This window comes from Pelodiscus sinensis, chromosome 5, assembly GCF_049634645.1.
Source record: "Pelodiscus sinensis isolate JC-2024 chromosome 5, ASM4963464v1, whole genome shotgun sequence".
NCBI classification, from domain to species: domain Eukaryota; kingdom Metazoa; phylum Chordata; order Testudines; family Trionychidae; genus Pelodiscus; species Pelodiscus sinensis.
In genome coordinates this window covers 62,247,985-62,269,579 of record NC_134715.1, presented here as the reverse complement: position 1 = coordinate 62,269,579, position 21,595 = coordinate 62,247,985, and the positions used below count along the sequence as shown (strand labels likewise).

General features: G+C 46.3%; 2 protein-coding genes across 2 annotated transcripts in view; both read right to left on the bottom strand.

Annotated features, from left to right (window-relative positions):
* Nucleotides 1–919, bottom strand: part of NPY5R (neuropeptide Y receptor Y5) — a 39,003-nt gene extending 38,084 nt beyond the window's left edge. The window contains exon 1 of the mRNA XM_075930146.1: nt 770–919. The gene's annotated coding sequence lies outside the window, so the exon portion shown is untranslated. The remainder of the gene's footprint in view (nt 1–769) is intronic.
* Nucleotides 1–14,667, bottom strand: part of TMA16 (translation machinery associated 16 homolog) — a 156,399-nt gene extending 141,732 nt beyond the window's left edge. The window contains exon 1 of the mRNA XM_075930157.1: nt 14,661–14,667. The gene's annotated coding sequence lies outside the window, so the exon portion shown is untranslated. The remainder of the gene's footprint in view (nt 1–14,660) is intronic.
* Between the last annotated feature and the right edge of the window lie 6,928 nt (nt 14,668–21,595).

Sequence of the window (21,595 nt, the reverse complement as noted above, 5' to 3'; positions counted from 1 at the left end):
CTCTAAAGTTGGATCTTGAGCCCAAAGCCTGAGGATGTTTTGATCTAGGTCCTCTTCTAGCTCTTACCAGCAGAGCCTTAACCAACTGGTTTAGGGTGAATGGTAGAAATAAGACATAGGGAATTTACCTTTCTCATTTTTGCAGCATATGTAACAGCACAGAACATGCTCTCAGATAACACCTATGTTTTATGCATTTGAAAGGAATTTGGCTGGATGGAGGAGGTGGAAAAGGAGGAAATGCTAAATTATACTCAAATGATAAGTTGCACTGACAGTCTTTTTCTCAGCTAAAGAATATAGATCAAAATCATGACTGATTGTTCCACCCTGTTCTTTTCATTTCTAAATTGTTTGATATTCAGTATTTGCCTCTCTAAGATGAATAGACAAATAACTGGAGTCATTAGCATGTGTGTTTGAAAGGAAGATATGTTCTCTTTTGCTCATTGTTCTTTACTGAAGTCCAAATGTTTTAGGACATCATATAATTTAAGAAAGAAAAAACTATAACCAAGTCATGCCTCTTATGGTTTAACTTGCTCTGCTACCAACATTGATACACATTAAATAACATCTTTGTTAAAAATAGTACTAGTGGCCTACTGTAAGCTAAAAAATTAAAGAAGGATCATAATCTCCTAGAACTGTAAGGGGCCTTAAAAGGTCATCAAGACTAATTCCCTCCCTTTACAGCAGGAACAAGTACCATCGCTGACAAATTTTTACCCCAAATCAGCCACCACAAGGATTGAACTCACAACCTTACGTTTAGCAGGCCACTGTACAAATCACTGAGCTATCTCTTCTCATAAGGAAACTGTCCATGTGTTCCACTTAAGTTCTGTTCTGGGTAGGGCTGCTTTCCTGAATGGGGTCATAAATTGTGTTATATGTGTGTAAAGCCCAGGCATATCAGGATCATTTCAGCACAAAGTTCTTGTTTGTTCCAACAAATTGTACTCTGGAATTCACTCTTTACTTTCCATGGTAATATCTGGCTATGGGCAGATTTCCCAGATTTGCCCTCAAGAAGTGTATACCACATAGGTCTGTTTCTGATTGTTGCATGGGTGAAACTTATGCTGAAATCTCCAATGTTCAGTCAGTCTCCTACTAATTTTTGAGATCTTCAAACAAGAACAGATATATCTGATACACTTTGAAAGACAGAAGAAATACAGCTGGACGAGGAGGAAGCTCGGCATAGCACGGAGGCTCTGCTCAGGCAAGCCCTGGTGCTCATGACAGTGCAGCTGCCAATCAATCCTCAGGACACCAGTTCTGGTGTTGGGAGAGAAGCTCAAACTGGTGGGACTGTATTGTGATACAGAGATACAGTTCAGGATGGGGAAATCTACAGTCATGGTTGTTCTCATACAAGTATCTAAGGCCATCAATAACATTCTGCTTTGGTGGCCACCCACTGACCCCAGAGGAGAGGCGCCCCTCCCAGAGCCTCCGAGGGCTGCACCTGGCCTTAATGATCTACCTGGCTGGAAGCTAAGGGGCGGGGTCAGTGAGACAAAAAGCCTGCTAGCAAGGCCAGTGAGGGCCTGGCCATTGAAGAAGCCAGAAGTCTCCCCTGAACACTGAGGAGATGAGCGTAGGCCCAGAGAGGTGGAGAACTGGTGTGGGCCACCGGGCCCCCTGCTGAACAGCGACCTGGAAGGACTGCTGACCATACCGGACTTTCCAGAGACCCTGCAAGCTGCTGAGGAGTGGCAGCTGGACCTGGACTCCTTTGACTCCCTGACAAACCTACTGGACATCCAGGTACGTGCTGAGGGGGAGAAGGGAAGTGGTCCAAGAAATAGCACAGACACATTACTGTCTGGGTTAGCATGTTTCGGGCTGGAGCCCTCAGTGATCCGGTAGCACACTATACTGCTGCTTCTAGGGCCCTGGGACAGGGTGCAGTGGAGTGGGCAGGCCTGTGCTCCCCTGCCACCCACTGCTTGGGTGGTAGTCTCCCCCTCTCTGCCATTGCGGGCAAGCTGCCTGCACCCTTCCTGAGCAAGGAGACCCTAATTGTGTAATTTGTTTAAACTGTTTACTGCTGCCCTGCCCTGACCAAAGGCTGGGCTTACAAACTGCCTCCCTGCTGCACCGCACTGAGCTAGGGATGGGTCTTGACAAAATGTGTGCCTGCCGCTCCGCCCTGACCAAGGGCTGGGCCTTTAGAAACTGTTGCCTGCCACCCTGCCCTGACTAAAGGCCGGGCTCTGAACTATTTGCTTGTTGCCTTGCCCTGAACCAAAGCCAGGCTACAAACTGTTTACCTGTGGCCCCGCCCAGACCAAAGGTTGGGCTGGTAAACTGAAGGCTTATAGCCCCACCCAGAACTAGAGCTGGGCCTTTCTAAACTATAAACTTGGCTGCCTGCCCTGAACTAAGGCCGGGCCTCTGACTGTCATTTGCTGGCCTGCCCAAACCCAGGCCTCTTTTATTATTGTTTTATCACCCTGCCCTGAGGTAAGAGCAGGGGACTCCGGACTGATTATTTGGCCACTACTAATTCCCCTCAGAGACTCAACTGGTCATAGTGGCCACCCACTGACCCTGAAGGGGAGGCGTCCCTCCCAGAGCTGACTAGCTTACAAGTGTCATGATTCTGGGGAACATGAACACCATAGTGGAGGGCTTTTCTGCCATGAGCTTCCTTAAGTGCGGTGGGAACATAGCTAGAACACACATCCCTATCCTGGTCCCTGACCACTGTGCCTCAGAGTACATCAACCACAGGGGTACTTCTCCATGGTGCTGCAGGCACTCGTGGCTCACAAGCATCTCTTCATCAACATCAACGTGGGATGGTTGGGAAAGGTGCATGACACATACATCTTTAGGAACTCCTGCCTCTTCCAAAAGATGCACACAGGCACTTTCTTCCCAGACCAGACAATCAGAGGTGGAGAGCTGGAAATGCCAACTATGATACTTGGCAACTCAATCAAACCCTTGCTTCTGTGGCTCATGAAACCCTACATGGACAGCCTGGACCCCAGCAAGGAGGAGTTCAATAACAGGCTGAGCAGGTGCAGAATAGTGGTGGAATGTTCATGTGGACATTTAAAGGGGAATCTCCTCACTCGGTTGGACCTCAGTGAATGTAACATCCTCTTTGTGGTGTTAGCCCATTGTATGCTTCATAACCCGTGCGAGAACAAGGAGGATACTTTTCTGGCATGGTTGGGGGCTAAGGCAGAATGCCTAACCAGAAAGTTTGAGCAGCTGGACAGCAGCACCAGAAAGGGGCAGTGTGGCTTTGAAGGACACTTTTTTTATGCAAGGCCAGGACACCCGTTTGAGACTCTTCCCTGTGGCTCTCCACAAGTTGCCCCTTCATTCCCTGAATTTCCCTTTAATCCTGCACTCACCACACCCTTGCAGTTCAAGCAATAAAGAATCTGTTGTTCAATTAACAGGAGTGTTTATCTGGGGGAAAATACTGGGAAAGGACAGAACTGGGAACTAGAAGGGGGGGGGGGGAAGGGGCTCTGGAACAGGAGTGGGACTGCCTGCTGCCTCCCAAGGGCCTGGAGGCTCAGTTTCACCTTGAGTTCCCACTGTGTGTCCTGTGGCCCCTGGGGACCTTGGGAGGGTGGAAGCCACAGGGCAGGAGGAGAAGGACCAGGAGTGTCATTGGAGTGGGTGGGGTTCTGGGAGGTGGCCTGTTCAAGGCAAGTCACAACATGCTCCATGACAGCAGTCAGGGAGGAAAACATTGTCTCGTACTGCCTCGAGAAATGCTCCTTGGTGGCTATCCTCTCCTGTCGCTCCTCAGTCTGGTCCTGGTGCTTGGCCCAAATCTCCTGCATGAGGGAGTGTATGCAGTCCATCTGTTCATGGATCATCTCTTCCCTTGTCCTCTTTCACCTGCAGATCTGCGCCAGGCAGATACTGTAGGAGTGGGAAGACGTACCAAGCTGGCAGTCAGCCCCACTGTAAAGAAATGTTACAAGGGCAGATATTACAGGAGATATATTGTATGAAGTCTAACCTTCATTTGTTAATGTACACTGAAGGTCTCTGGGAAGTGGAGGCTGTAGGAGCAGAAATACTCGTAGCCATCGGAATGTCCAATGGAACATTGGAACTCATCTCATTTGCTGTGGTGTGCTGCTCACTGGCAATGCTGGCCACATGGGACAGGTCAATCTACTGTTTCCAGTGCTTTTAGAGCCCAATGGGAGAGCAGTAGAGGCAGAAGCTATGGCCAAAGCGATTGGAATGGACAGCTGCGGGAGGCTTCCCGGAGAACAATAGCACTGAATTTCCAGCAACGCTGCATCTACATTAGTGTCAGTTTATCCATGCAAGGTGTGGAATAGCGTTACTCCTGGTGAAAAGCAGGAATACAGGAACTGATATCAGTGGCCCCTAAGGGTGATGCAACATGCTTGGTAGTGAGGACATATCACTTAGACATTTGACTGTATGATACTGTACTAGGGACCATAAGGTCCAAGTGTAGACCAAGCTCTTGAATCCTCTCTGTTCTTCCTAGCTCTCTGCAGTGACTTGCTTGTACAGGTGGACAGGATGACTTGGGGGCATGCTTGCTGTTTAAGCCGAATAGCAAAGGGGGTGGGTGGGTGTGTGTGTGTGTGTGTGTGTGTGTGTGTGAGATAAGGTGCCTACGTCACAGTTTGATACCATTCTATTTCCCAGTCTCATGCAATTATAGGCAAGTCACTTTCAGACTAGGTTAGACTCCAAGTTGATTTGTTACCCTTTCATTGGCTAAGTACTTTCAGAGGTTGTCCTTACAGGCCTCTATCTCTTGAGTATATAATTTGGTGATGCATGTATGCATGAGGGTTGTAATTTTTTCTTGGCAGTTACAGTTCTTTTGTCTTTATGGTGGGAGAGTCTCAGAACATCTTTAAGTTTAGATTTGTAACTCTTTTTTTTAATGTAGTTCATTTTTCTTAGATATTCATCAACTCTATTTAGAGTTACAGCAAACTAGAAACTCTGTTTTCAAGAGATCTGAACCCTTCCATTCTTCACAGTTAAACTTTAGAATAGCTAAATTAAGTTTAAACTTAAAACTTTTAGTTCTTAAAACTGTTTTCTTCTTGCTTCCTAATATTTGTAAGGAAGTTGTTTGAGCACTGTCACTAATTAAATCTCCATTAATATAAATATTCTAAGATTGAATGGCTTCTTAAATTAGTAAATAGTTGAACAAAAACATTAGATTACATGCAGGTACTGTGATAGAGATGCTTACTGATAGTTCACTACTCTGACTTCTAACTAGGTCTGACTTTACTAGACCTAAAGTATTTATCTGTAAAGATTGCCTTGTAAAATATTTAATTGAAACTGGTAATATCCTGGTCATTAGTCTCATTGTGAAATGTGTATATTAACAATGCATGAGGAATTAAGGATACTCACTGATATTATGATTCAAAATATGTAACCAAACATGGGAGAAATAGGCTTTCTTCCACACACAAGGGAAGATAGGTATCTTTCTGCCTGTAATATAAATTAAGCATTGTGAAACCAACAAAAAAAAACTCAATTTGCAAGCAAGTCAATAGGAAAAGACAGTCTGAGGGTGTGTTTAGATTACAGGGTTTTTTCGAAAAAAGTGGCCTTTTTTTCAAAATTCCCCTGCATCCAGACTGCTGCCGCGTTCTTTTGAAATTAAATCGAAAGAACCCGGTGGCTTTTTCGACCACAGTAAACCTCATTTTACGTGGATGAACACATTTTTTTGAAAGTGCTCTTTCAAAAAAAGGCGTTCTTGAATGCAAACACGGCTTTTTCAAAAGAGAGCATCCAGACTGCCTCGGTGCTCTCTTCAAAAAAGCGGCTCACTTTTTCGAAAAGTGGTTGCTGTCTAGATGCTCTCTTTTGAAAAAGGCTTGTAGTCTAGTTGTAGCTCCACTGGGAGGATGTGAAATCACCATTTAAAAACCAAGACCATGGGAGGGGGGGTGTCTTTTCTTCAGGGTCAAAATAATGAGTTTTGGGGAACTATAAAAACAAGGTATTTTGTTATCTATCACTAAGGGAACAAAGAGATCAGTGCTCTTTGGATCCATGAAAGCTGGATCCTGCTCCAGGGAGGCCCTGTGAGTTTGAGAAGAAGCTTCAGATAAAATAACCACCTTAGACAAGAATTGTAGCCTGTTAAAAATGTTAGCCGTTTGAAATAAGCTTATACTTTTATTTTATTTATGACAATTTTTTGTTTTTTAACTTTCTATCACTTAAATATACGTTCTTTCATAATAAATTTAGTCCTGGTTTTACTGTGAGTTCACTTCAGAGTAATATATTACAGTAAAGCGTGCTGAGCCAACTGGCTCATGTGTACACTGTCTTTCTGGAGTTAGCATTCTTTGTAATTTCTCTGAGTGTCCAGTGACAAGAGCTGGATACTGCAGAGGACTTTAGGAACTGAAGAGCAACAAGTGAGGGTTTGCAAAGGAAAGTGGGGGCTGGGAGAATTCTAAGCAGTTTGACTGGCCGGTTAAATAACTGGGATGGCAGGGATTAGACCCTTAGCTTAGTACCAGCAAATCTCTCTTTTGCTGAGGCAGATAGGTAGCAATGTGACGTAAAGTACTATACACCAGGATTCCAACTACGGTGCATGCATGTGTGGGTGCACACCAAAAATTTGCCTCCCGCCCACCTTCTCAGAAGAGCCTTGCAGAGGCTACTCAGCTGCTCAGTGGTAGGCAGCTGCCCAGTCCCAGGAGCAGCAGGGCAGTCACCAGGCAGCCCTGGACCTAGCTTCAGCCCTTTCCCAGGGCTGGAGCTGTGGGCTTCATGGTGGGCTACAGCTGCTCTGGCGGCCCCAGCCATTGCCAGGGTCAAAACCAGAGCTGTGTGTTGGACATGTCGGGCAGTAGCGGCAGCCCCAGCTGGTGCCAGAACTGGAGCTGCATGTCAGGCAGTGGTGGGTGGCTGCTCAGCATCCCAGGCTGGGGTAGGTGGACAGTAGCTGCTCCGGTGCAGGGCTGCATCATGGGTGGCATGTGGATGCTCCTGCTAAAGTAAGTGGCTGCATTTAGACTGGCATGATTTTGTGCAAATACTTTTAACTGAAAGTTTTTTCCATTAAAAATATTTGCGCAAGAGAGCGTCTATACTGGCATGTGCCTTTGCACAAAATCATGCCAGTCTAGATGCAGCCAGTATGTTTCCATGCCTTCGATTTGTAGGAAGGTGCATAATCATCTAGGACTTATTCATATACTTAAGCCTTATCTCAGAGGTGGGGGAAATTGTCAATAGAACTTGATATGTAATCTGGAGATTTCACTATATCTATATATGGAATATTTGTGCATAGAAGTAAGGGAGGGGAGAGTATAGAATGGTGGGAGGTGGTCTTCTAGAAAGCAATTATTTTGTGCCCAGAAGGATCAGCGTGTTCATCCCGGGTCTAATTTGGGCCCTTTGGGTCCTGGCAATTTTTGAAAGTATCATCTGCAGAGGCACAAAAATGTTTTTAATGGCTATTTCCGTAGTCTGGTAGTTCATAAATATCAGTGACATTAGCTGTTGGTGTGCAGATTCCTCCAGACTCTTTTCCTTTAAGATTTTTGTTTTCAATTTCTTCCTTTCTGTTTGGTATTGAGTCAGAGTTTGATTATTTTGTATCACGTGCTTGTCATTTTACTGGGTCATTACTTGTGTTTATTTTGAACATTGTCTTTATACCAGGCTCTGGCTTGACTGGTCTTTTGCTTCAAGACCCCATAAAACTAAATTAGAAATCAAAGGGAAAGCAATTAACAATGGGGAAGTATTACTATGGTAAAATGAGTTGTTTAGTCAGACACTGACATGATATCACTCTTATTGTTCGTTGATTTGACCCCTCCCTGTGAAACTTACCTGGTTCACTCCAGATTTCACACATGGATGGAACATTTCAGGGGGAAATTTTTAAAAGAACAAAAATGTGGGGGCATAAACCACATTAAGCGGCCATGGAATTAATTTTTCTAAATATCTTGAGTGCTTTTCAAAATATTTCTATTCACGTAAAAGTTCACCTACTGACAGTCAAAGGAGAAAAATGCCCTGGAGCCCGGCAGTTCAAAAGGGCTGGGGCTCCCAGCCGCTGCTGCTGCTACTGCAGCAGTAGCAGCTGCTGGAACCCCAGGCTGTGTAAATCAGTACTGGTGCTGCCTGCCCCATCCCTTCTGCTTACAGTCCCACACCTCCACCTTACCTAGGGGCTGGCAAGTAGGTTCCCATGAGTTCAGTTAATTAGAGATAAGGTTGGTCAATTAATTTATTGGTAATCGGGTAACTTTTAATTATGCTAACCAGCTGGCTGTGGGGGTGGGGCCTTTTCAGCCCTACTGGGAATGTTCCCAGGGGAAACAGGGTATAAAAACCCAGGAGGCTACTAGTTGGAGCTGACCGCCAGAGGGGAAGGACGTAGGCCCAAGCGCCAGAGCAGCTTCATCTGCTGCAACAGTCCTGGCCAGGGAGGCCGGCCAGGAGGGTTTGAGTCGTTGAGCAATGCCCCAAGAGCAGAGCAGCATGTTGGGAGCGGTAGGAAGTGGCCCAGGTGGAGGATTGGCCTCTGGGAGCTCAGCGCTCTTTGGCCGGCATCCCCACCGAGCAGGCAGAGGAATCCTCCACTGCCAACAGGCTGGGACCTGGTGGAATGGGAGGGCCCGGGTCTTCCTCCTCCCCTCCCCCCAGGAAAAAAAACAACCCAGCTCCCTGGCAGTTTGGGAGGCTTCCCTTTGGACTAGGCCTCTAGGCCATAGTGACCTTGATAGAGGGAACTGTGTTTTGTGCTAATTCTCCAGATTGTATATATCCTGATAGAGGGAACTGTGCTTTGAACTAGGCCTGTTGGCCGTATAGACCCTGATAGAAGGACATTAGCTATTAATTGAGTCCACAGACTGTGTTTGCCTTGAAAAAAGGGGGCACTGACCCAAACTTTGGGGACTGCTGGACTGTCAAGTGGGTTTGCCCCTCGACAATGAGCAAAACACAGAAGCACAGGAAAGCTTACAGTACTCTTTAATATAGGGGAGGCAGATATATAATTGTCAAAATTAGCTTGTTTTGGTGAATTACATATGTTAGCATATTTTGGTGGAGATGGACTCTTTATTTACCCCTTGTTTTTGTACTCTTTCTTCCTTTTTTTTATATATATATATATAATATAAATATAAATTGTTTGCTATTTGTTAATAACTTGGGTGCCACGGTAGGACACATCCAAATGAGCACACATGACCTCATTATTGGTACAAAAGACAAAATTCATTTTGCTCATGGATGGAAAATCTTAGAGGGAACATTGCTATACACCTCAGGAAAGCATCACTGGTACATAAAGCATTTACATAGGAAAAATGTTAGGAAGTTACATTAGATACTCTGCATTCAGTCAAATACCTGCAAATATGCCATTCAAAATGATTTGCTATTTCAGCATTGGAAATGAACAAAGGTATAAAACATCTCCAACCAAATGTTTTTCCTGAAATTATGGCTTTTCTGAAATTATGATTTTAGAGTTATAAAATACACTTCCAGGAAGATATTTCTAGAATTGTCTGTGAAAGTTTATTTCGAAATTGTTCTTTGGAGGGTGAACAAGCCAGCTTTATAAGAAGTCTTATTGCTTTGATAACCCAACCTTACATACCTTTTCATGACAGAGCTATTTTTAAAAACATGAACATTTTATATGGTTTGTTTTCTTGAGCTAAGGGTTACATTTGTCTCAAACTAGTATGTATATAAGAGTGAGGTATCCTGATCCAGACAAGACACTCTAAGATGTAATAAACATGATTTTATGGCAAATGAAGACTATCTTCCTGGCGTAGTCTACATTAGGGGATAATTTCAAATTAAAATATGCAACTTCAGCTACATTACTTGGGTAGCTAAGTCAAAGTATCTTAACTTGAATTTTGGAACCGTCCACGCTGCAGGAAGTGAAAGGGAGAACACTCTCCCTTCGACTTTGCTTATTCCTTATAGAAGCAGGACAATGGGCATTGATGGGAGCACCCTCTCAGTTCGAATTAGTGTATCTTCACTAGACCCGCTAATTTGAACCCTGGAAAATCAACTGCAGCTGCTTTGATCTTATCTGTAATATAGACATGGCCCCTGATATTTAGCTTGTCTTTGAGTGATAGAAGAATAAACCTCCTGTGAATTTCTTTGATTAGCTCAAAAATGTTGTAATATAACTAGCCTATTATAATGTGTAATATTATATTTCAAACATCTTGATTAAATTGTACTTGTATCTATATCTTATTTGTTGAAGACACAGACAATTTGTGATGACTGTTAAAAGTATTTGCGCAAAATCATGCCAGTGTAGACGCAGCCTTTGTGTTTTGTATTGTAATGGAAAATCAATATATTTAAAATATAGAAAGACATCCAAAAAGATTTAATAAATTTCAATAGGTAGTCTATTGTTTGTGTGATTAAAACTGTGATTAATTCTTAAGTTAATCACATGCATTAACTGTGATTGATCAGTCATATTTGATTGTAGTATTCTCAGATATTTGAAAATAAATCTTATTTTTTTTTCTAGGTTGAGCAAATACAGGTTGAACCTCTGTAATCTGGCACTCTGTGGTCTAGCAACATCTGTGGTCCAGCATGATTTTAGTTAATTGCACATCCAGTTATCATGGGTATGGCCAAATTTCCTGTGGTCCCATAAAGTTTGCTTACAGCCACCAATCCAGACTGTGTTCAGTGCTGTTATTTATCTCTAATTTACTCAATGTCTTCTAAGCAGTGGAAATGTTGATAATGATGCTGGGCTACATTGACCTCCCATGATCCTCTGATACTTATAAGAAGCACATGGGCTCTTTATAGGAGAAAAGACAATATCCTGCATTTATGGTGGAATATAATGGCAAAACAGTTAGCATATGTTGACATAAGCAGACAGACAGACATTTGCACGCACACACACAGTGTCCCACCAATCAATGTTATATTTACCAGTCTATGGTCTGTGGCCAACCCAAATTGATCATGGACAAAGGAGCAGGAGTTCAATCAGTCCAGACTGCTCTAATCATGGCAGGGATATATCAGCAAAAGTATGGCAAAGCAGCTCCTTATTATAGCAGTTTTTCTTCATTGGGATCAGTAAGTTTTTTACTTCGTCATGCTGTTTTTCTGATGGATGTTTATCTCAGGTTGTCTCTCTTGCTCCTTATTGTCTTTGTTCTGCCATGCTAAGCTGGTTTTGATCATGACTATCTTGTCCTAATTGATAAATGTTTGCCTCTTTCAATCTGCCCTCCTGATATGCAGTAATCTCTGGAGCCTCTCATCAGTTGTTAGGTCCTCTCCCAGCATCTTGTCCGATGGTGACCTTCACACTTATCTCCCATACATTCCTTACTCTCTCACTCATAACAAAGGTAGACAGAGAATTTTAAAACAGCAGTACATTCTTTTACTATACTATATTACAGTATCTACTTCAGAACTAAGAACAAGACAACCATAATAATCTAAATCTATTTGTATTTCAGAATGGTTTGGCAGAACATAAAACATATGAAGACTTAGTACATTTAAGACTTAAATACTTAGACTATCACTAGAAATAGGATTTTTTTTTTTTTTTTTTTTTTTTTTACTACAGTCAAGCAAATTCTCTGATTTGGCACCGGTCAGGTCCCAAGGGTACTGGACTAGAGAGTACCAGGGCTCCCAATCCTTTAAATTGCCTCTGGAGCACTGCATTGTGTGCTCAAGCTGGAACTGATTGAAGTCCAGGCTGTCTGGGTATGTCAACACCATGATACAAGCCTGGACTTAGTGGGACTCATGTGAGCTGGCTCATGTTAGGGACCTTAGCTTAAAATAAGTGTAGACGCTTAACTCTAGATCAAGAAGTTTCTCACCCATGATCAAACCAAGAGCTCTGGCCTCTACACTGCAGGGTGCAAACCTGACTCAAAGTAACTAAATCAAAGAGTTCCTAGCACTCCACCTGAAATATGGCTGCTCTAGCTCTAGGAACTCTGTACAAATTGAGCACATTTTACTGCCTGCCATACACGTTACCAGGAAGCAAATCACTATTACAAAAGGCTTGATCAGTTTACTCCCTATTGCAAACCCAGGAGGTTCTCTAATACTCTACTTGCAGATTGGTGATCAGAACAGAATGGATTAAAGCTGACCCAGGCTACTCTTATTTGCCAAGGAGATGGGGAGACTTCTGTTTTCAACAGAGTGAATTGCAGATTGTTGGGATAAAGAGGACTAAGGAAGTTATCCCATGGAATTGTGGAATACTTTTGGATAACTCCTGGGACCTGAGACAAGTGGGACTGCAGTTACATTGCAAAAGAATAGGTCTTGAATGCTGGGTCCCACTTTGCATTAAGCTCAGACCCTCCAGACCTACAGGACCATGGGACCCTGGGTCCAAGCCCTGGGTTAGTGCACTTGCAGTATAGATACAAGGTTGGTTAGCCCTGAGCAAGAATGAGTATTTAGCCTCTGATCCAGCACGATACTTATGAAGTCCCGTAACTTTGAGCATGAGCGGTGTCATTGATTTCAGTGTACCTTACTTATGCGCTTATAGTTAGGTAGAAGCAAAAGCATCTTGCTAAACTAGGGCCTCACTGCTTGATCAAAAGCCCAGTGAGGTCAATGGAAATACTTCTATTGACTTAAATGGGCTTTAAATCAGGATGTTCTTTCAACCTTCCTCTTCCTTTCTCTCCCCGCCCCCCCCAAGTTAGATTTATCTATTACTTCTGTCCTCTTCAGGGAAGCAGAAAATATAATGGATTCCCCAGTGTCCCTTTAGTACTGCACATTTTTCTTAATGTGACTTGAAGCTAAATGCATCTGGCAAAACTGTTTGGCCTGCTGATTTTAACTAGGTTACTGCAGTGGATAATTGGAAGAAATGCACTGACAATGCTGAATGTATTTTTGGTTCCTGACAGGTGTACACATTTAATTTTTTTCATGATCTAGAATGTGTATTTATTATTACTATTATTGCTGCTCTTATTATTATCTTCCATAGCTCAATGATTTGCATTTCAAATTCACCCTGCATTATACAAAATGTCAGTTTGTAGACAGAATTGTAGATGTCACTAATAATACCGCTTCCTATAAAAACACTCTTCAGCAGTCACAGAATGATAACAATGGGATGACAAATGTTGGCCTCCAAGGCAATATCTTTAAAATTAACAATGGACATATTAGATTAAACATATGATAATTGATTTTGAATGCTGACATTTTTATTTGGAAGATTACAATTTCAAATAACTCTTCACTGCATAAAATTACAGGGCCTGAATCTAGCCTGATCCATTCTGGTTTTACACAAGGATTTCCTTGGAGTTATTCCTCACTTATATCAGAAACATAAAGGAAATCAGATTGTAAATGACATCATAATCAGGCCTGTACCAATTATTGTACATGTATAGGGTTGAAGGGAGTGGTTTGTCAGTACAGTGTCTAGTATAATGTGACTTGGGCCTCGTTAAGGTCAGTAAGTGCTACTGTAACATAAACCAATTCAAATAATACTGATTAATAATGTTCAAAAGCTTCAGGGGGTAGCTGAGGTAAAGAAGTCAGTTGTGCCCAGAAAAGCTCATGATACCATCTACATGTTTTGTTAGTTTCTAAGGTGCTGCAAGACTATTAATTATTTTTTAATTAATGATAAAGGTTCATCAAAGGTCTGAATGTCTGCAGCCCTCCTCTTATTTGTCTTTTTTTAAATTAGTTTTTCTATGAAAACTGGATTTATGCTTCTTATTCTTGCACTGATCTTTATTCTACAATTTTTTTTTTTTTTTTTTTTTTTTTTTTTTTTTTTTGCCACTGGGACTCTTACAAACTATTCTTCTCCAAGTACAAATTTCAACCCTATGCCCTGCACATTCCAAATCACATTCCTAAAGACCAGGTTCTAATTTCATTTTAAATTGGTGAAAATCCAGAGTAACTTTACAGAAACTAGTAGTGCTACTCCAGTTTTACACTGGTTTAACTAGGAAAAGAGTCTGGCCACCAGCTCCCCTGCCCCCCCATCCCTAGGAAAATAACATCTATCTCTTTAACAGTGTGCTTTTATGCATTGCTGACTGTGCCAGAGTCATACATTTCCTATAGCAATTCAGTCCCAACAAAATATAATTTTAATCAATAGATTTTTCCATCATTCCTGATCATAAACTGCATTTTTATTGATGATCAGCATCACATGGTAATTTTTATATTAACTTGCATTTGTTCCAGGCCAGCCCAGACAGGAACCCAGTGAAAGGAGTTCAAGCTGTACTTAGGCCTGGCCATGCAGGTAGAAGACAATATCAGGAAAGTAAAACTGTTATTTTACCTTAGTGGGGATCAAGGTAGAAAAGGCTGCAGTTCTCTAAAGCTTGTCGCTGCCTCAAACCTTAAAGCACTCCTAGGAGTGTTGTGCAACTATTGCTCCCCAAGCAGTGTGAAATATGGAATGACACAGGTTTTTCATTTAAGACTAGTGAGAAGGGGAGGCAATAGTCCGCCTCCTCCCCCCCCCCCTCGTGTTCCTTACGTGCAGTGGCACATGCGCGGTGCCGGCCCTGGGCGCCTGGCGCATGCATGGCCCCGCCCCTGGAAGCGCAGCACGTAAGTGGCCCCGCCTCCGGACGCCCGGCAGCTACGAAAGGTTGAGGACCACTGCTGCAGAGGAACCTGTATGTTTATCACTAATTTATTTTTGAAGGAGCTTTCATATCTGCAGAACAGACATATCTTAGTGTGTGAAGATACCAGGACAGCCTGGGAAAACAATACGGTGATGGTAATGAACTCATCAGGCAAATTATGCATCTGCACAAACTGGCAGGCACTAAACTGAATATTGAAAAGATGCCACTATCCACTGATCACATATGATAACAAACTACCAGTACTCTCCAAAGCCAAACTCTCTATTGTCTGGGAAGCGAGGAATGGTGTGATGCTGGTAGACCCGCTAGGCCTCACTTAATACTGAGAAAAGTATAGCTGAAAACAAACCATTGGCCCTTCTTGCGTATTTGCCTTGTTAAAATAGATGTTAAATTGATAAAAATATATTTAGTGTTTAGACTTGATGAAATGTTTGTAGGATACTGTATATATGGATTTCACCTAGATCATCTATTGCTCATGGTATAAAGTTATATATTGAGTGTTATTGTAAATCTTTGTAATTGTGTGATTCACCAAATAGGAAGGAAGCAATAATAAATGCAAAGTACTGGTCCTGCACACAAATAGGCTCATTGAAATCAATAAGCCATTGTGATGCATCAAAAGACAAAGACTTACTTGTTTGTTCTTTGTCCCCCATTCAAGGAGACAGGCACTGAGAGTCAGTCCATTTGTTTCAATTCTGGCAGAAGGAAATAAAAATGCCTAACCAGAAATAATTGTATCATTAAGGTATGTTACACATGGCACCACACTGACTAAACTTTACAGCAAGTATTTAATAAATACTTATTTAATAAGTATTTAATGCCACCTCCAAAATTGTGGCATGGATTTCGAGTAACACATGGTCTTTACAAAGAAATATAGGTTTAATCCAGATTTAGCTACAATACAACTGTAACATTCCATCCATTTTTTTCCCCTTTAAGTTTTATATTCCTGCCATTTAAAGTATTTACACTATCATGCTATCTATAAAGCTTAGCATAGCAATCTAAGTGTCTCTGAATCATATTGGTTTTCTAATTACATGACCTAAGCACATATCAGCTCAGTCATCTGGCTGTTCATTAGTTCCAATGTCTGTCTTTAACTGGCCTGGAATCTGAGTTATCCTCTTGTTCTGAATGACAAATTGAACATGTCTACAATTTATGTTAATTCTCCACTGTCAGTCTCAACCACATATGATCTGGATGATGATTTCATAAAATTTATTTGACAGCTGGAAATCTCAATTTATTTTTTTACATCAAATTTTATACAGGTATGTTCACTACATACAAGATCTAGCAATTCTCTTAAGGTACATCTTACACATCAGACATAGCAGGTGCCTGTACTACAAGCCTTTATTTTGAAATAATGTTGAGCTGGAGGACTTCTTACTTCGACTCATAGTAACTCTCATTTCATGTTGGCTGTGTCTACACTGGCATGAATTTCCGGAACTGCTTAAAATGGAATACTATTTCGTTTTCAGTTTTTCCGGAAAAGGAGCGTCTACACTGGCGGCACGCTTTTCCGGAAAAGCAGAAGCCCGGAGCCATTTTGAAGAGGGCAAAGGCCACCAGACCTTTCCGGGGGCGGGGCCAGAGCGCCGTTCAGACACGTGCTTAAGGGGGTCTCGCCGGACAGCCGTTGGTCTCCTGCTCCCGTGCCTTGGGGCCTCTGCCAGGGACTGGCACCCTTCGCAGGGTCGGTGGTTGCCCTCTGAGTTTTGGGGACACCACCCTTTGGCCCCCAACTGGTTTTCAGTGAGTTTTGTTTTGTCTGCCTTGCTCTTTGTCTGCTATGGAGCCGTGGGTGGCCATGTGCCTGGTCGGGCCCCTGTTGGGGCTGTACAGGTAGCTGCGGCTCATGCTGCAGGCCGGTGCCCTGCTGTTCATGGACCAGGAGGCAGAGATCGCTCACCAGGGAGGCCGTGGCAACCGTGTGGCATCAGCACCCGACCGTAGACAGGCCCGTCTGGAGTTTGGAGAGCAGCACTGACTGGTGGGACCGGGTGGTCCTCGGACTATGGGACGACCACCAGGGGATCCGGATGAGAAAGCGGACCTTCCTGCAGCTGTGCACCTGGCTCACCCCCGCGCTGCAGAGCCGCCACCCGGCTGCGGGCACCCATCCCCATGAAGAAGAGGGTCGCCATTGCGCTCTGGAAGCTGGCCACACCGGACAGCTACCGCTCGGTGGCCCAGCAGTTCGGGGTGGGAAGATCAACCATCGGAGTGATCGTTGTGGAGGTAAGTCCCAGGGGGAGTGGAACAGGGGGAGGGTGCTGCACTCCAGGCCCAAGGACAGCCAAGCCACCCGGCTGGGTCGCCCAGGGGTTTGGGCCGTCCCTCCCTTGCACAGGCCCGGTGGGGGGGGGGGCATGTGGCAAGGGGGACCCTGGGGTGGGTGTGTGTGAGGACAGAGGGAATCAAGGGGGGGGGGCCAAGGGAGCGCACACTCACCCCTGCTGTATGTGATGTGTTTCTCTGCACCCTTCTGCAGGTCGTCCACGCCATCAACGACGTCCTGCTCCAATGAATCATCCACCTGCGCGACATGGATGATACCATGGCCGGCTTTGCTGCCCTCAGGTTCCTCAACCATGGGGGAGCCCTGGACGCCACCCACATCCCCATCCGGGCCCCGGAGCATCGAGCAGGCCATTTCATGAACCGCAAGTGGTACTGCTCCATTGTTCTGCAGGCCCTCGTGGACCACCGGGGCCACTTCGTGGACATTTACGGGGGCTGGTCTGGCCGGGCACACGACGCCCGCATCCTCCGGAACACTGCACTCTTTCGCAGGTTGGAGGTGGGCACCTACTTCCCCCGGCAGGACTTGACTGTCGGGGATGTGCCTATGCCCATCTGCATTGTAGGGGTCGCGGCCTACCCCCTGATGCCCTGGCTAATGCGGCCCTACACGGGGCAGCCGGACCAGAACCGGGCCTGGTTCAACGACCACCTCAACCGGGCCCGAAACCCAGTGGAGTTCGCCTTTGGATGTTTAAAAGCCCGCTTCCATTGCTAGCTCACCCGTCTCGAGATGGGTGAGCAGAATGCAATGGAGGTACTGGCCGTGTGCTGCGTGCTCCACAACATTGTGGAGCGCAGTGGGGAGGCCTTCCTCCCTGCATGGATGGCAGCTGAGGTACAGACCTTGGAACAGCCCGACACAGCTGCCGTCCACCAGGCGCTCCAGGATGCGGTGCACATCAGAGAGGCCCTGGTGGACATGTTTGCCCAAGCCCCATAGTAGGGTCGCCTGGGTCTCCCCAGACTACTCCCGCCCATCCCCCTACCCTTCCCCACCCCTTCCCCTTACTTCCCCCCCCCCCAATTGTAAAGCATCGGGTCAAAGCACATCGGCCGTCATTGTGACTGTTCGTTGGGTGCGTTGGGCTTAGTTAGGGTTTTTCTTTTTAGTTTAGGCTAGGGTTTAGGCCACCATCGCCTGTCCCGAAGAACAGCCACGAGGATTCGGGGTTTGTGCGAAAGGCTGAAGTCAGCGTACCTGATTCCAGTCGTCTTCTGTCAAGGGATCTCCTGGCTGTTCCTCTCCTGAGGCCTGGAAGGACCAAAGGATTGAGGTGGCCAGCAACACTACCCAATTGTCCTCCCTGTGCCTAGACTATGTTTAATACTCTGTAGTGTGCATCTTGTAACCGTTCTTGCTAGTTTGTTAGCTATGTAAATATAGTTTGTGGTTTACATTTTACGGAAGTCTCAGTATTTATTTATGCACCACTGACCACTTAAGAAGGGCCCCCCCAGTGATAGAGTACAGATTTTGTTGTCCACAGTTTGCAACCATGTTAAAGTTAAGTGGCTACTTGGCATCTCACATCACTTCTTATACTAACTAGAGTTACACAATTACCAACTCAGGAATGAACAGCAAAATGGAGAACTGTTTATTTACAAGGAGGGGGGGGAGACCTTCAACTGGGACAGGGAGGGCGGGCAGTTACTGGGACGGGTGGCCCCTGCGAGTGCTCCTCCGGGGGCCGGCCAGCCCACGCTGGGCAGACCGCGTCGGGGCAGGCTGCATGAGGAGGTGGCCGGGGAGGTGGGCAGGGGCAGGAGCAGGAGCAGGGATAGGAGGGGCCATGGGCTGTGCTACGGGAGGGATGGCGGGGGCCTGGGCTCCACCCATGCCATAATGAATGGCATGCACAACATGTGCCGTCAGCATGTCCATAGTGGCGCTCATCCCTCGGCACTCGTCGAGGAAGGCAGCCCAGCCCTCCTGCCGCCACTGCAGGTCCCCCTGCACCTGCTCAGCGATGGAGGCCTGGATTGCCTCCACAGCGTTGACGTGCCCGCGAAGCAGCTGGTCCCTCTGTCGGAGCCTGTGCCTCCGGGGTTGGCCAGCTGGGGGTGCCGCTGCTGCTGGAGTCGAGCGTCTTGTGTTCAGTCCCGCTGCAGGGAAGAGAAGAAAGGACGGGTCAGTCAGGCAGGCCGTCCACTGTCCCCACACCGCATGTCCTCCACCCCTGAGCCCAGGTGACCCCACAGTTGTGTGGCTTGGGCCTACTCGGTTCCCCTCCTGCCCCCGTGTTGTATGTTTGCAAGGAGGACAGCCCCTGGAGTAGGGTCCTCCCTCCAGTATTGTAAGCACCGGTCTGTCTCCTGGCCCCATGGAGGGCAGGAGGGTGCTTGTGCTGCGTTCACCTGTGGAACTCCCTGCCGGTGGAGACTGTGAAAAGCTTTGGGCTAATCACTGGTGTTTGACAGGGAGCAAGATGCATCCCCGCGCAGTGCCTGGGAGCACATCTGGCAGAGGCAGTCTGGGCTCTCAGATCCCCTCGTGTGGGATATCTCCTCGACAGAACCAGAAGAGTGACTGGGTGGGGGGAATGTTCCATCCTTGCAGCAAAACTCAGGGGCTCTTCTCCCTCCCGCAAGCCCAGTAGCCCAGGGACATGTGTTGCCACAGTGGGGACTTCTCTCGGGGAGGCAGCCAAGGCACTGGGAGCAGGTGAGGGGCTTGGTGGGGGTCCACGGTCACAGGATTGTGATGCTGCGCTTATCCCAGGAGCAGCTGGCTGTGCCTCACAGCGAGGCATGGGACAGTGTGCCGTTCTCCGTGCTGCACTCTTGGCGGAGCTGCGGGCTCTGGGCTGAGTCCCTGGGGCCCTGGCCGGTTCCAGCCGGCATCCACCCTTTCCCCTGGTCCTGCCGAATGTGTGTGAGCAGCGCGATCCCAGGCATGCCCTGCAGCTGCCTGCCGCGGCCACGTGCCGCTTGGTCACCAGGCTGCACGTGGTTGCACATGCTGCTTGCTGCCTCATGCTGTGCAGCTCACGTGGCCTGAGTGACATGCTCTCCCCCTCCTCCCTCCGGGCACCTGGCGCCCCCCCGCCCTTCACCCCCCCGCCCTTTGGGAGTGCAAACTGCACAAACTCACCAGTGGGTTCCTCCCCGGCCTCAGCTTCAGAGGAGCTGCTGGAGGGGGCCTGCTGGGCAGTGGCTATACTGGCCTCCTCACCACCGGACGAGCTGGCGCTGTCCTTTCCCTCCCCTGGCTCGGTGGGACGGTTGATGGGGGGGGTGCTGGCAGGTGTCCACGGGGACAGCTGGGGCTTGCGGTGCTGGCTGGCCCAGAAAAGAATTCAGCCGGTCATAATAGGGGCAGGCATTGGGTCCTGCCCCCCTACCCTCTGGCCCGCACGTACCCCAGCCGCAGCTCTTTAACCTTCGAGCGCACCTGCTCGCAGTTGCAGCCGGGGTGTCCCTGCTGCGCCAGGTTCTGTGCCAGCCACCTGTAAAGGTCCACATTCCAGGAGGGTCTCCAGCTCCCTTGGGGTCCAGGATGGGGCCCGGCATTTCCTCCCTGCAGGTGCAGGTGGCTTACCACCCGGAGCTGCCATGCTGGGCTGAGAGGTGGCTGTTGGGCAGCACAGCGGCACGTGGCAGAGCTGAAGTAGCAGGGTCTCTGGCAGGCTCCTGCCACGGGCGCCCAGCAGCCTCCGAGCTCTTTAAGAGCTCGGGTTAGCAGGAAGTCCAGGCTCCTACGGGGTCTCGCGGCGACCAAACCGCTTTTTTCCGTTTTTTCTGCTTTTCTGGAAAAGCTGTCTACACTGGCCCTTTTCCGGAAAAGCTTTTCCGGAATAAGGACTTATGCCCGAGCGGGAGCAGCGTAGCTTTTCTGGAATAGCGGCTGATTTTGTATAGTACAGCGTCATTGCTTTTCTGGAAATTCAAGTGGCCAGTGTAGACAGCTTGCAGCTTATTCTGGAAAAGCGGCTGATTTTTCCGGAATAAGTGGCCCAGTGTAGACACAGCCTAGGAGTAAGGGCAGTCTAAGGAAAAGTGTTCTTCCTTCCACTTCCTGCTGTGGAGACAGTTCGAAAAGCTGATTTAAGGTATTTCTACTTAAGCTACACAATTGAAGTAGCTGAAGCTGCACAGCTTAATTCGACTTTAGCCCTGATGTGTAGATGTACACTCATGGAGTGGCATCTGCTATAAACTGTTTGAGCTCTTTTTGCTCTTTTATCTTATTTGGCTACTCTCTTCATGTTTGGCTACTTTGGAGATAATTTTTTTTTCTTTTTCCATCAGGAACTGTTGTAAGTTATATCCAGGAATTGCTATCAGTGTTGATTTGTAGCTCAGAAGAATCATAGATCTTATTGATGTAGGATTTTCTTAACCATCTGTAGTAGTCCATTCCATGAATGTCTTAGTGTACTAAACAGCTGCGAAATGTCCAGATTTTGTGCATTTATTACATCTTGCACCTTGGTCTGTACACACACTTCTTGGGCTATGAATTTTCTACATCTTGTGCTTTTAGTTTGCAAGGTTTTGTAGTTTGCCTAGGGCTTGTCTCTCAGGGGTCTTATCATAAT